Source organism: Helianthus annuus, chromosome 17 (assembly GCF_002127325.2).
Source record: "Helianthus annuus cultivar XRQ/B chromosome 17, HanXRQr2.0-SUNRISE, whole genome shotgun sequence".
Lineage (NCBI taxonomy): Eukaryota > Viridiplantae > Streptophyta > Magnoliopsida > Asterales > Asteraceae > Helianthus > Helianthus annuus.
Window position 1 is genome coordinate 69,420,393 of NC_035449.2, and position 16,590 is coordinate 69,436,982.

General features: G+C 38.8%; 1 long non-coding RNA gene across 1 annotated transcript; it reads right to left on the bottom strand.

The window, feature by feature from the left end:
* Window positions 1-13,570: 13,570 nt before the first annotated feature.
* LOC110926036 lies at window positions 13,571-16,232 on the bottom strand. Its single transcript, XR_002584949.1, has 3 exons — window positions 16,126-16,232; window positions 15,297-15,382; window positions 13,571-13,761 (listed from the first exon to the last, which is right to left on the bottom strand). It is a non-coding gene; the product is annotated as an uncharacterized LOC110926036 (long non-coding RNA).
* Window positions 16,233-16,590: the final 358 nt, after the last annotated feature.

Genomic DNA, 16,590 nt, shown 5'->3' on the forward strand with positions numbered 1-16,590 from the left:
ATGTGGTCTCGATATATGGCAATCGCAGTATTCTTATCATATTTGATGTTTGATTGATTATTTATATTTTTGTGACATGGGATGTTGTGTGATTGATGTATTGTGATTGGTCTATTTATAACATGAGATGTTATGTGCTATTACTATTATTATATACGTACGTTTTACTATGGCCTGACCAACGTGAACACATCTTTAGAAGATGCCGAGACGTCAAACGCCGATGCCAACCAATGAGGCAGAACTCCAGCAAATCATCGCTGCTGCCATCGCACAATACGCCGCCTCTCAAAGAGGGACTAGTGGAAGTAACTCTGGCAACACTGGCAACAACAATCCACCTCATGGTAATACTGAGTCATTAAGACATACCGTGACCTAATTGGATATCTATAGCCAAGATGCTAATGCCGTTCACAAGTTATAATGTATGTGCAGGGTGCACCTACAAGCAGTTTCTAGACTGCAAGCCTGTCAACTTTGATGGCACTGGAGGTGCTGTCGCCTTTGTTCGTTGGGCTGAGAAAACTGAATCTGTTCTTCGCATGAGCAAATGTGCACCAGACCAGCAGGTCACCTACATTTCGGGGCTATTCTTGGATGGAGCCCTATCTTGGTGGAATTTGCAAGTATAGACACTTGGTGAAGCTGCTGCCTATGCGCTAACCTGGACGGAACTGAAGGAACTTATGCATAAAAAGTACTGCTCTCGCGCGGAGATCCAAAAATTGGAGACTGAATTCTGGCATTTAAAGATGGAAGGTCCAAAGATCGCAGAATACGTTCAAAGGTTCCACGACCTGTCACATGTGGTACCCTATATGGTCACTCCAGAGTTCAAGCGGATTGAACGTTTCATTTGGGGATTAGCTCCTCAAATCATAAGCATGGTAACCTCCTCCAAGCCTGCGACAATTACTGAGGCGATTGATCTGAGCGTGGCTCTCACTGAGGAGGCTATTCGCCTGAACAAGTTCGATGATGCTGAGCCAAAGAAGAAAGAGACTCACGTCGAGTCATCAGGAGGTAACAAACGGAAGTTCACGAACTTCAAGCAAGGCACCAGCGGGGTGGTTAAGAAAGGAGAATCAAGCATGCCAGCTCAGGTTACATCTGGTAGGGGAAAGAAAGGAAAAGGATATATGGGCACCCAACCCAAGTGTAATACCTGCCAACGACATCATTCTGGCCATTGTACTGTGAAAGTATGCGAAGCTTGTGGAAAACCTGGCCACTTGAAGGATTCTTGTTGGGCCACTGTTGGCCAGGGAGGCCAGGGAGGATTCGGAAACAGAAAAAATAACCGGGGTGGAAATGGACACCGCCCACAAGGAAACATTGGAGGAAATGGGAATCGAGGAAACAATGCTAATCAAGCGGGCGCTGTGAATCGCAACCAGAGGAATAATCAAGCTGGTGGAAATGGGCAAAGACCCGGATGCTTCAACTGTGGTGATCTTGGGCACTACAAGAGGAACTGCCAAGAGTTAAACCAAGCCCGTGGAAGAGTGTTTAATATTGAAGCGAGGGAGGCGCGCCAGGATCCCAATGTCGTTACTGGTACGTTCCCTGTAAACTAATGCTATGCATCCGTTTTATTTGATACTGGCGCCGATTATAGCTTCATGTCGTTAGAGTTTAAGAATATGCTTGGTTTATCCGGTAGTAAATTAGATGTTCCGTACTCGATCGAATTGGCCAATGGAAAGTTAGTAGAAGCCAATGAAGTTATCAGAGGTTGTGTGATCGAATTGGGAGAGCGTGAGTTTGCTCTGGATCTACTACCAGTCCAATTGGGAAGCTTCGACGTGGTGGTAGGAATGGATTGGTTATCCGGCAACAAGGCATAAATAGTTTGTCATGAAAAGGTCGTTCGCATCCCAACCGAAGATGGCGAAACAATTGTGGTTCATGGAGAGAAGCGTGAGACGCCGTTAAGAATTATCAACTGCCTCAAAGCGCGAAAGTGTTTGCAGAAGGGCTGTGCTGCCTTTCTGGCACACACTTTAGACAAGAAAGCTGTAGAACCAAAAAACGAAGACATCCCTGTCGTGAGGGAATACCCAGAAGTCTTCCCAGAGGACTTGCCTGGACTGCCACCTCAGAGGCAAGTAGAGTTTCACATCGATTTAGTTCCAGGCGCCGCGCCTGTGGCTAAGGCACCCTATAGACTTGCTCCGTCTGAGATGCAAGAACTGTCGACACAACTTCAAGAGTGGTTAGACAAGGGATTTATCCGACCAAGCTTCTCACCTTGGGGAGCTCCAGTTTTGTTTGTCAAGAAGAAGGACGATAGCTTTCGAATGTGCATTGACTACCGGTAGTTGAACAAGCTGACGATCAAGAATAGATACCCTCTGCCAAGGATCGATGATCTATTCGACCAACTGCAAGGTTCAAGCTTTTACTCTAAGATCGATCTTCGATCTGGATACAATCAGTTAAGGATACAAGAGGAGAGTATCCCAAAGACAGCCTTCAGAACTCGTTATGGACACTACGAGTTCCTAGTTATGCCGTTTGGGTTGACAAAGGCACCTGCAGTGTTCATGGATTTGATGAATCGAGTTTGCAAGCCCTACTTGGACAAGTTCGTGATTGTGTTCATCGATGATATCTTGATTTATTCAAAGACAAAGGCTGAGCACGAACAACATTTAAGAGCTATTTTGGAATTGCTGAAAAAGGAGCGACTGTACGCCAAATTCTCTAAGTGCGAGTTTTGGCTGCGAGAAGTACAATTCCTTGGGCACGTGGTAAATGGAGATGGAATCCACGTGGATCCCACCAAGATCGAAGCGATTAAGAATTGGGAAACGCCAAAGACGCCAACCAAAATTCGACAATTCTTAGGTTTGGCTGGTTACTACCGAAGATTCATTGAGGATTTTTCAAAAATCGCTCAACCATTGACGCTCCTCACGCAGAAAGATAAGAAGTTTGATTGGGGAATCAAATAGGAAGAAGCATTCCAGATATTGAAAGATAAGCTCTGCAATGCGCCAATCTTAGCACTACCAGAAGGTACAGATGATTTCGTGGTATACTGTGACGCCTCACGCCAAGGTTTGGGTTGTGTGTTGATGCAACGCCAAAAGGTTATTGCGTACGCATCGCGTCAATTGAAAGTGCACGAAAAGAACTATACCACACATGATTTGGAACTTGGCAGTGGTTTTTGCTTTAAAGATCTGGAGGCACTACCTTTATGGTACGAAGTGTACAATCTTCACAGATCATAAGAGCCTACAACACATATTCAATCAGAAGGAGTTGAATATGAGACAAAGACGATGGGTTGAGTTGTTGAATGATTACGACTGCGAGATAAAGTATCATCCAGGGAAGGCGAATGTGGTCGCCAATGCCCTAAGTCGAAAGGAGAGGATCAAGCCCATAAGGGTTAGGGCTTTAGAGATGATTATCCAAACCGATCTTTCCTTGCGCATTTGTGTCGCGCAAAAAGAAGCTCTTAAGGAAAGAAACCTTGAAGAGGAATATCTCCGTGGGATGGAGAAGCAATTGGTGCCAAACGAGGAAGGAATGTTATGTTTTGAGAAAAGGATTTGGGTTCCTTTGTTTGGAGGTTTGAGGAAAGTTATTTTCGATGAAGCTCACAAATCGCAGTACTCTATCCACCCTGGAGCGGATAAGATGTACCAGGACCTTAAAGATTACTATTGGTGGCCTAGGATGAAAGGCGATGTGGCTGTTTATGTGAGCAAGTGTTTAACATGCGCTAAGGTTAAAGCGGAATACCAGAAGCCTTCAGGACTTCTGCAACAACCGGAAATTCCCAAGTGGAAATGGGAACAAATCTCCATGGATTTTATTACAAAGTTGCCAAGAACGCCAAGAGGCCATGACACTATTTGGGTAATAGTGGATCGATTAACGAAGTCAGCGCACTTCTTACCTATCAGAGAGAAGGATAATACGAGCAAGTTGGCCGAAATTTACATGAGAGAAATCGTTACGCGCCATGGAGTACCTCTCTCGATCATCTCTGATAGAGACGGAAGGTTCGTATCAAGGATTTGGCAATCCTTCCAAGAAGCTTTTGGCTCACAACTGAATTTGAGCACCGCGTTTCACCCACAGACTGACGGGCAAAGCGAGCGGACGATACAGACTTTGGAAGACATGCTGAGAGCGTGTGTTATGGATTTGGGCGGTAGCTGGGATAAACATTTGCCACTGGTCGAATTTTCATACAACAACAGCTACCACACCAGTATTGGTGCCGCGCCATTTGAAGCCTTGTATGGGCGCAAGTGCCGATCGCCGCTTTGTTGGTCTGACGCAGGTGATAGACAGCTGGTTGGTCCTGATGTGGTCCAGGAAACCACGGATAAGATCGCACAAATCCGAGATTGCATCAAGGCGGCTCGTGATTGTCAAAAGTGTTACGCGGATTGAAGAAGAAAACCTCTAGAGTTTGAGGTAGGTGATATGGTTTTGTTGAAAGTATCACCCTGGAAGGGTGTGGCACGCTTCGGAAAGCGTGGAAAGTTGAATCCGCGATATATTGGTCCATTCAGAATTTTGGAAAGTATTGGGCTAGTAGCATACAAGCTGGACTTACCTGCTGAAGTGAATGGTGTTCACGATACATTTCATGTATCAAATTTGAAGAAGAGTCCAACTCAAGATACCGTTGTCATTCCTACCGACGAGATTCATGTTGACGACACGCTCCACTTCATTGAAGAACCTGTTGAGGTTACCGATTGGAAAGTGAACAAGACCCACCGGAGCAGTGTCAAGCTCGTCAAAGTTCGTTGGAATGCTAGACATGGTCCTGAATACACCTGGGAGTGTGAGGACCGGATGAAAGAGAAATACCCCCACTTATTTCCCAAGAACCCTGCATCTAGAAGCAGAACTTAAAATTTCGGACGAAATTTTTCTAATGGGGGGAGAATGTGACAACCCTCACTAAACCAGGTATCCGTACGAGTTAATTACTATTTAATTACTGCTTAATTACTGTGCTTGTTTGAAATTGTGGATAAACTGCTACTTGAATACTGATACATACACATACTCGCATCATACGTTATTAACTGTCACTCCATTATTTACATGCTGAACCTTAGTGACAAACATGATGCACAAAAGCACAGTAGCACAATGAACAGATAACCTATTGAACGTGCTGTCATAACTAGCACCAGGCAAATACTGCCTCTAAGGCCTGTATGAGCCCGAGATAGTTAACTACACTAATAGTGAGTGTGGAGATACAAGGGTTGTAGAACTGCGTCTCTAGGAATAAGTTACAGTGATCGGATGTGCCTAAAACGAACTCTAAGTACAAAATTCAGCACTTTAATTAACAATTCAGCTTTTAGCTAACTAATAAAGTGCCAAAACATGAGAAAAATGTTACTAGACACTTTCCAAAGTGTCGGGAATAAGTTGTGTCACTAAAAATAATAATAACGACACTTTAAAGCTTTGTTAAGCGCTTTAACGGATTACTATCCAACCGAACAACCGGACTTTACCCGGGACATGAAAATATTGCCATATACATTATTTTTCTTTTTCTGAGCCAGTTAGGGTCCCTGAATACCCTAACACCCACTGTAATGCACAACACACTAGTAACCGGGTTAATCACTTAACTAACTTAACTTAACTTATCTCTAAACTAACTAGATGGTTGGATTTGAACTAGGGACCCCCCCCTCTCAACCGAATTCGGTCCCCTTGGGGGACTCCCTTGTACCATTTTGATTAAACAAATCTCTTTGTCTAATATCAAGACTACACAAGAACTTTTGGATAATGAACTCAGGTAATGTCTATAAGTAGTAGACTAAATCCATCATTCATTTTCACTTAACATCTCACCAACAACACTCCCTCTCTCTCTCTCTCTCAAAGGCTCTCGGCCGAACACCCACACTACCATCCATCCATCATCCGACTTTGATCATCACATTCCAAGATCACACAAGTGTTAAGGATCACGTAAGAGGAGGCTTGGCGCATTCGGAACTCGAATGACCTCATCTCTTTGCTTTTATCCACTCATTTTACGTCTAGATTCTTCCCTAGCCTCGAGCTAGTAGTAAGTTGCTTGAATCACCTTCTCGAACTATTTTAAGATGGTTAAAATGATATGTAATGGTTAAAACTCGTAATCTTACAAGATGAAGTATAAAAGTCTACTAAAAATGCAAGTAATGATGGTTAAAAGCTTGAATGATGTGTAAATCTTGTAGTATTTGATTTGTGTAGTTATTTAGGCCCGATCTATGTTGTGGTAGCTCGGATCATTGTTTAACACGGATTGGTCATGATCATGGATTATGACATAATGCTTGTTTAAGTGTAACAAGGGTTAAGTGATGAAACTCTACCACACCTCAAACTTGAACTTGTGTAAAAATGGTTTTACTTACGGAATAGTTTTAAAACTAGTAGATCTACGGATCTACAAGCGGTATTTTCAAAGGACCGAGTGTCAAAGAAACCATATTTATGTAGGATCGGATTTCGACCTAAACGAGTCGTTCGGAAGAGCTCAACTCCGTTTCAGAGGCGGAAACAAGGAAACGGATGCGTACACAGCTTGTATCACATTTAAATCCTCTTGTATATTGATTTTACAACGTTTCGATTACAAGGAAAAACCGGCAATACCTTGGTATCAGATCTGAAAGTTGTTACAAATGAAATGAACAATGATGCCTATATATACTACTTTAGGACCGCTCATAGTGACAGACTACATAAGCGATTCATGCAAAATACCGAATAAGCGATCCATATGTTTGACCATAAAAGCGATTCCCACATGTTCATAAAAGCGATCTGACATATAGCCGAATAAGCGATCCTATACATTTACCATCAAGAATCTTTTGTCTTCACATGAACCTTCATCTTATTGGACCTTTTGTTGCAAGAAGCTCATTGGACCTTCATTTAGTGGATGCTCATTGGTTCTTGTAATGGCTATCTTTCATTGGACCTCCAAAGAATTTGTCTTATATGAATGTTATATTTCTTGAACTTTCAAACGGTTACATACTTTATGAGATGTTGATGATGTATTGATGATGTAATCATATGATGTCATCATCAAAGATGATGACATCATGTTTGATTCAAAACCGCTACGAACCCGAGACTCGGTATTAAGACGTAGTCGACAGATGACTGCACCAACAGACTCCCCCTCAGATGTTGACGAGTCTTAAGTGTCGAGTCTTCAACGACTTCAGTCTTTCTCACAGTGCAAGCATCCTCAACTCTTACTCTTCTCTTCTCATCATCATCAATAGACTCTCCACGCACAATCTCTACTCAGATGTCTTTAGACTCCCCCTTTCGATATGCTGGGATCGCAGTCTGGCATGTTGTAATCACAAGATCTTCAGGTATCGGAACCTGGTTCTTTATCTCTTTGAAACCTGCACATCCTCTACCCAAAAATAAATCTCCCGATGATAATATGAAAATATCTAATGAATCATTCACAGAAATTATACAATCACAGAATGATTTTACAATTTGAAGAACCACTTGAAGATATATATCATTTTTGTTTTCAAAAACCAACACACTCTCCCAAACCATCTGTTCATCATGTTTAGCACCCGGAATTTTGAAAATCAACTTTTCAATACCAGTTGTCGAAAATCTTTTTGTATTTTTCAAAAAATTTATGCTAAAACACACTGAAAATCTTTTTGGATTTTTGACATAAGAGAAATAAAATGCAGTAAAGAAATATTTACAAACATTATTTTTGTGAGTTCGTGTAAGAGGATCATATCAGCTTATGAGACAAATCACCAACACCGTTAAGCTTCATTTCATTTTAAGTTCTAAACAATTTACCTAGATTGTCAGTATACTGATCCACTTAAATTTTCACACAAAGTTCAACTGATCCGAGATACGATATTAATGACTTAGAAACTAAAACTTATTCGTGTGACCCACTACTTGAATATACTCCCGTATCCAGATCCCAATATTCAGTCTTACAGGTGAGTATACCACAGCTGATATCTGTAAGGGGTTAGGTGCGAAACCGTGAGAGCTCAGGTCAGAACTTCCGTTCAGCAGAGAGATGACGGCTCGACTTTTGGTGGGTCCCCTTTAGAGGATCTTTTTTACAACAGCAATGACTATCAATTTTATTGTTTCATCGATTTGCTGAGGGCGGCGCTTTTTCAAGCATTTGCAGAAAGTATTATCCGAGGACTAGGTCAGTACTTCCATACAGCAGAAGTCCCGGGATAATACCCCAGATATCACTGAGCATAAAGATCTAGTATCTCAGAATAAGGGACCTTTCAAACAAGATTTCAAGGGTTACCTATATATCCAAGCAGTTTTGTTAACCCACAGAACAAGCAAGTTTGAAATTTAGGTTTATATCTCGTCACAATTTATTAAATGTGCAAAAACCTACTGACATATCCACAGTAAGATTGTTTAACACTTTTAATCTTTCCAATTCTTTAGCATGTTGTGATAGTCTGCTGATGTACTATCATTTCCTCTTTTTCACAACAAACTCATTTTTGAATTTTATCATGTTTTTGTCTTTTTCAAATTTTCTAATGTTTTTGGATTTTCTGAAATTTTCTACTCCCCATAAAATGCAAACACATTAACGAAAATTGAAAACAAACTGTACAGAACCATGACAACCGATATCAAATCGCATCAATTCGCCATTCACTTGGCATAAACAATCAGAACTCCCCCTATTACAAACTATTTTCTCATTTAGATTTAAAAACACTTAAGTTTGTTTTAATCAAAATGATTTTTCCGGAAAATAAGTTTGGTTGATTAAAAACCACTTGTAGGTTTATCATTTTTAAGTACGGGGATGTGGTTCATCATCTTGTCTATCTTTTACCCATATGTAGTAAATCAAGTACAACTTAATGTCCCTGATTTACCATTTGCAATCAAGCGATCTCTAAACCAATTGTAAAAATAACCACTTGTAAAAGCACACAATACTACTTGTAGGAATGTTACGTCTACATCACCATTTTACCAATCAGGATGCCGATTCCTGCTTCGCACTTACCAACCTGGAAGCTCCGGCGTAGACCTCTCACCTGTAAACATTCAAACACTATTCAAAATCTTTCAAACAAACTTTTCAAACACTAGAAAGATACCGATTCCTGATCCACTATTACCAACTTGGGATCTCCGGCAAGTCAGGTTTTTCATTTAAACAGATTCACCCAAGCCTGACGGTCCTTGGGTGATTTCGAATTCTTGTTCAACAATGATGGAAAATTTGCATCATCCATTGTTAAACCTGAATTCTCCTTTTTTACCTCAACCAATGGCTCCTCTGGTTTTAACGAACCAGAATCATTGCCTGCAGGTGGCTTGTCTGACTTTGACCTGTCAGATTCATCGCCGACCATTTTCTTCTTTTTCTTTTCCTCTTTCGTCCTTAGATTTGTATCTGATGAATCTGTCTTGCTAGACTTTGCAATTGAAGGAGTTGATTCATCAGAACTTTTATTCTTTCTGTCCGGTGAACCCGAGGACAATATCTTCTCGAGATATTCTCTTGCTTTCTTTCTTTTCTTCCTCAGTCTGTCTTTCTGCCCCTGTGAATTCTTTTCTTGAATTTTCTGTTCTTGAACTTTAGGTTTTAGAACCTTCTGTTCCTGGGGCTTGACTTTGACTGGAATCTTTGCCAATTTCTGAGAATTAACCCTCAATCTGTCATTCGATTTCCTTGGGCATTCTCTGGCAATGTGACCTTTGATGTTGCAATTAAAGCACCGTCTGGTCTCATAACTCCAATTCCGGCAGTTAACAGCAATGTGTCCTTGATAACCGCATCGGTAACACACTCTGTTATCGTACCGTATACCACTTTCACACCAAATGCTCAGATCATAGCATTGTCTGGCTTGGTGATATTCTTTCCTCAAGTTTGCTGATTTTGTCTTTTGAGCACTGTGGTCCGACCTGCACCACTTATAACCAACAATTTTTGAATTTTCATTTTTTACTTTTTGTAATTTTTTCTTTTGATTGGATGATCGATCTGATGAACTTTTATTATCTTTTTGTTTCTGTTCCACTTTCTTCTTCAAAGGTTTCTGTTTAGAACATTCACCTTTTTCAGTTGATTGTAGAACAGTTTTCTGAAATTTTTCTTTTAAATTTAAAAACAATTTTTGTTTTTCAATTTTAACATGTTCATCATCAGATTTTACATCACAATCTTCAACTTTGACAGAGTCAAAGTTTGTAATCGAAACGTTGTAAAATCAATATACAAGAGGATTTAAATGTGATACAAGCTGTGTACGCATCCGTTTCCTTGTTTCCGCCTCTGAAACGGAGTTGAGCTCTTCCGAACGACTCGTTTAGGTCGAAATCCGATCCTACAATTGGTATCAGATCTGAAAGTTGTTACAAATGAAATGAACAATGATGCCTATATATGCTACTTTAGGACCGCTCATAGTGACAGACTACATAAGCGATTCATGCAAAATACCGAATAAGCGATCCATATGTTTGACCATAAAAGCGATTCCCACATGTTCGTAAAAGCGATCTGACATATAGCCGAATAAGCGATCCTATACATTTACCATCAAGAATCTTTTGTCTTCACATGAACCTTCATCTTATTGGACCTTTTGTTGCAAGAAGCTCATTGAACCTTCATTTAGTGGATGCTCATTGGTTCTTGTAATGGCTATCTTTCATTGGACCTCCAAAGAATTTGTCTTATATGAATGTTATATTTCTTGAACTTTCAAACGGTTACATCCTTTATGAGATGTTGATGATGTATTGATGATGTAATCATATGATGTCATCATCAAAGATGATGACATCATGTTTGATTCAAAACCGCTACGAACCCGAGACTCGGTATTAAGACGTAGTCGACAGATGACTGCACCAACAATTTACTAAAGACGGATCTTACACTAACAAGGATGATTTTTAGAACACATGAGTGTGTAACACATAAAGTTTCGAAAAGATAACTATTTTTGTAAAAACTGGCAAGAGGTTGTAAAGACGGAATTTCTTTAAAAACGAGGTTTTTATGAAACCGGATTGATATATATAAAGATCCGCTAAAAGTAATGGGATTTACTTCATATTTTTGGTTAAACCACAAGTTCATGAGATTCTTGCGATTTACATATTTATTGACTAGTATGTTGTTCTGAACATTGTTTTGATTGAATAAGGAAATTGTTGGTTTGATTTATAAAAGAAAATGATACGCTTGAAAGCGTAGCCACCTCCCGTTACAAGGGAAACTCTGGCGAAATTTTTTTTCAAAAACCTAACACTTAGAATTATTTTCACCACAAGTGTTAGAAATACTTTTCGACTTGTTTTCAAATTATAGATTTCGCCACGACTTTATTTACAAAATATCGGAGGTGGGATTTCACAAAATAAAACTTGGTAAATATATATTTAGTATATATTTTTCATAACGTCACCTGATATGTGTTTATGATTATTTTGTGAAGTGTACAAATATTATTTTTAGGGTAAAAATAATATTATCGTGTTAACGACTCCAAAATAATACGAACGCCCCTACGATAAATATATAAGTTACACCGGTAATTATTATTACCACTCGATCATTAAAGCGTAACTTACGCATTTTTAAGAAAATATGACTGAACGAGTATTTTGCCAAGGTATTATTTTGGGAAAATTTTATGTAACAGAAAATATAATATTTTTGAGAAAAATACTTATATTTTGAAGTTGGAAATAAAATATATTTTAAGTGGATTTAATAATATATTTCGAACACACATGTATTAAATCCCCCATCCTTGGGAAGGAAAATGATTACCAAGTATATACAGAATGTAAACACGAAATAGTTGTCTAACTATTTCCCAAAAACTTTAAACCATAAAACTAAGGCACGGCCATCCGTCTAATAGAGTTAGTACGTGTAGGTCGTCGCACAGCTGCCTGAGCAGGAGATATACTTGGTAGAGACGCACCACTGTGAGTTCATGTCCCCCTTTTCTCTTAACTGTTTTCAGTTTTATAAACTGCGGGGGTGAAATACATGTTACTATGATTACAAGTACTTTATACATGGTATGGTTAGCGTAAGGAGGTTTACTACATAGATCATGTGAGTGGGTAGGAGCAACATGGGGCCATTAATCCTCATGGTAGGACCGAGGGACAGGAGCGGTAGATCTATCTGGGTGTAGCGAGCCCAGCCCCAGGCCAAACTAGAAATGGACCTCGGAGTGACTTTGTGCCCAACGCATAAATCTGCTAGGTTTGAGTCTCCCTACTTGCACTTCACACATATCAATAGCCTTGCAAACCATTGCTGATCTCTTTTTCCTTATTTGCTACATACCATGATTTTTTTATACATACAAAGGTTTATTTACTCACTTACACATGAACTCGCTCAACATTATTGTTGATTTTTCAACTTACATGTATTTCAGGGAATTAAAGGATCTGGCGCGGTATGACACGTTTTCCCGCTGCACTAGTTACGAGGTCATCCGGGTTTAGGGGATGTGACTCTTTCCTGGACAAGTCACAGTCCTTAAACTATGTTTATGTCATGTTGATGTTTGTGTTTGTTGAACAATGTTTATGTCGTTAGGATGTGTTTCAGTTAAGACAATGTTGTTGTATTTGGTTTTTTAAAACTTAATTAAATGGATGATCTTGCATGGTTTTATTTCATATAGCTTGTTATGGTTAAGCTATGGTATTAAGAAGTCACACCAAAATTAACCACGCTTCCGCAAAGCCAGGGTGTGACAATAATTGTCAGGTATGGTAAGAACATCATTACATTCATCCCGAATCAAAACAAGGTGCATGCCCCAAACTACCAGACATGTCCACCTAAAAAAGATAAACAAACTAAAGTTTTCACCAAGGTGCATACCCCAAGAAACCGGGCATGTCCACCTTATTCCTTCGATGACTCTCCACTTGCAAAGAGAAGGGCGTTCTTGATCTTGGAAAGTGGTTCGTTGATGAGCTTCGGAAGATCCTCTACCACCGGAAAGGTAAGAGTATCAAAACAAGCAACTGCCGCATTTAGTTCCTCTGTTGCATTATGGTTTAGCATCGGAACATCAACATAAGGAGTCTTTTTTCTTTAAAGCGTGAAGATAATCGTTATGAATACCGGAGTTAACACCAACAGAACTCATCGCGTTATTAACTGCGGCCATGGCAGCAGTCATCTCCGGGCCCTTATGGATATTCTTGGCCAAAAGTTTGGCTCCTTCCGAAAGCATCCAAGTTTTCGTCGCTTGAAGCTCCTCCACCTTAGCTCTCAAAGAAGCATTCTCCGCTTCAATCTCTTCTTCATGCCCTTTCATCTCCTCAATCTGTGCCTTCAAATCAGCTTCCCCTGATTTAAGCACATCCCGCTCTGTCTAAGGTGTTAGAGGAAGATAACAAAAATAAGAAAGATATGGGTCAAGCAAAGAAAGAAGAAATGCACCAGCCATCTGTAACACCCGTTCTTATAAATTAAGGTTTAACGTATCATTTACGAAAAACAGTCATGTAATTAAGATTACATATGCATTGGAAATTACGGGTTTATTAAAACTTTTTACAATTTAAAAAGTATAGAACATATCATGTGTACGTTCGTCCTTTAACATAATAACGATACATAGTGCGGAAGCTTATTTCGTAATCGTGTTCGGTTCTTGCTCGATGCTTGATCTTCATCCGTGCACTCTTGGCATTCACCTATGATCAAAACCAACTTAAAAGTTAGTTTTGATAGTCAAATATTAAGTTCAAACAAGTACAGGGGTTAAAAATGACAAAATTTAAAAATTTTCGGAGTTAGGGGGCTAGACGTGACGCCAAGGGCCTAGGTGTCACGCCTAGCCCTGTTTTTCACAGCCTGTTGCCTTAGCTGATGCTGTACATACCCAGCACGTTCTGATTTCATGGAAACGGCCATAACTTCTTCGTTATTGATCCGTTTTACCCGATTCTTTTTCCTACGCGTCCGTAATTTAATCCTCCATCTTATGGAGTTAAAAGCCTACATCCAACATAAGAAATTTTGAGACTTCTAAGCCTTCGACTCGTTACCTTTTTACCGAATTTTAACCCGTTTATGCATTTTATCATACAAACGTATTTATTTGATTCCTATATCTCATACACTTTGTCAAATTAATGTTACCTACTATATTAGGTTCTAATCATAGGTTTATTACACAATTTAAACCCGTTTATGCTCGTATGCTTATTTTGACCCGTTAAGGGTGTTTAAGCACTTTAAAGCCTAAAATAGCTTTCGATTGCTTCTAGCATTCCGTTACCACATTTCCTATCCTATAATCTCCCACCCCAACTGTATTTAAGGTAGGTTTAATGTGGTGATCGATATAAACCAAATTTTACCTCTCGAATCATTATTTTATGGCAAAAACTCAAATAGTGCCATTTAGCTAATATAATACCTCTTTCAGCTTCTATACTTATTCTAAGTATTTCCCTAGTCATAAAACTCGTTTCCAAATTACCTTTAAGGGTCGTTTGTTTCATTTAGCCTACAAGGGCGTTTTGGTCGATTTTAGTCCTTTTATAACGAAGGACTCTCTCTCAAATTATTCGACCAAAATAACACTTCTAACTACAACATAATTATACATACCTGGCCCGGATCAACAAGTAGACCCGATTTATAGCTTGTTTTCATTATCACACCATCAATGGTGACGCAATTATCCGATTGGCTAATCGGTCCTGTTAACACAAGGCTTGCCAACCACATTAGTCGCTATTGTCAAATGGTGTTATTGCCACCATTCGACCCGTTTGGACTATATTCCCAACGTTATCTATTTAATCAAAAACATCGTTATGATTTCCAATTCATACATCCATCCCATCCCGGATTTTAATATCATGCCCCTTTTCTTTTAAACTCTTTTCTTACAAATTCAACCCATTTCGGCTTACGCCATGGGTATTCTTTTAACTTCGATTTGCATTAGTCAACACTTGACAAATTTCCATTTTATCCTTTTTATCATTATTAGATTACACTACAAGGTAATCTTAACGGGAATTCATAATTTCTTAATTCATTACCAGATTTATTTACCATTTTGCCCTTTTTGCCATAAACCAAGGTTTTTATCATCTTTATATGTTCCGACTCGTATCGATCGCGTCGAAAACTCATATTTTCTATATTATCGTTATCGCATTTATATCGCATAGAATAAACAAGTATTCTACAAAATTGTGTAAGTTTTACTTACCTTGCATCCCGAATACGCTTTTTCTTTATGCTTGACTCGTTCGACCCGCTTCCTCCCCAAGCTTCACCTAGCTTGTTAAGCGCCAACTATCATTCATCATTCACAAGGTTGTTATATTAGTCATTCTAAATCATGACTTTCACACCTTATGAATCTTTGACTACTTTTCTTATTGAACTAAATCATAAATCATGAGTTTAATTCTTGTGTCAAGACCCACTTCAAATCAAGTATGAACTCTTAACAATTCCCTTTTTTGTTCAAGTAGTTCATTCATACAAGTTAGTATGGTGTTTATAAACACCAATACAACATCAATTTCATTAAATCATCCAAAAACCCATTTTTCAAGTCATGTATGATCAACACTCAAACTTGGAAATTGTTCAAGTATCTTGCATCAACTATCAACTATGATGATTTCTAGCATAAACATATCCTTATCTTCACTACACAATCAAAACCCACTTGTCTAAAAGTGGTAAATCATCAAATTATTCAAATGCACACTTCACATGGAATTTCAACATTTTAGCTTCGTTTAGGCATTTTAACAAACACCTAGTGGGCATAATTTCACTAAATCAAAAATCAAGTTTCATGACTAACTATTTAGCCAAGATTAAACAATTCTTGCAAGTTTAATATATCTAGTATGCATAATAACATCTAGATTCACCTCATGTAAATAATTAACACTCAATTTATAATCTAATTTCTAGTGTTCTTCATCATTTTGCAACACCCATTTAACACACATATAGGTGATCACGAATCATGATGCTAACTCAAATTTTGCAACTTCACGAATCATCAAATTTTTACATACCTTGTGATCCCCATGACTTGGTGATTGTTTTTATGTGATCATGCATCAATTTAGGACTGAAATCGACCTTCAATTTGATGATTTTTGGCACTTTAGGGTTTCACCCTCTTTGGTTGCTCCTGATGATCGATCCACACACACCTTGTGTGTGTGGTGTGTTTTTTTGTTGTTTTTTTTATTAATTATAACTTGTTTCCTTTTCAACGGTTTTGGTCCCTCAAGTTTAGATTTTAATTATTAGGGACTAGAACTCCATATTTTATTTACTTATTTACACCTTATTAACTAGGTTAATTACTCCTAGTTAAGTTGATGGGTTCGGGAAGCTATAACCCGTCATATTTTAAGTCCCGTTAACTCAGGCTCTTATAAACTCAATTCTTTAAAACTTTGATTCGTTTTTATTTAATATTAGGATTTCTTATTTAAATCCAAATATTTACCAGGTTATTTTTACTACTAACG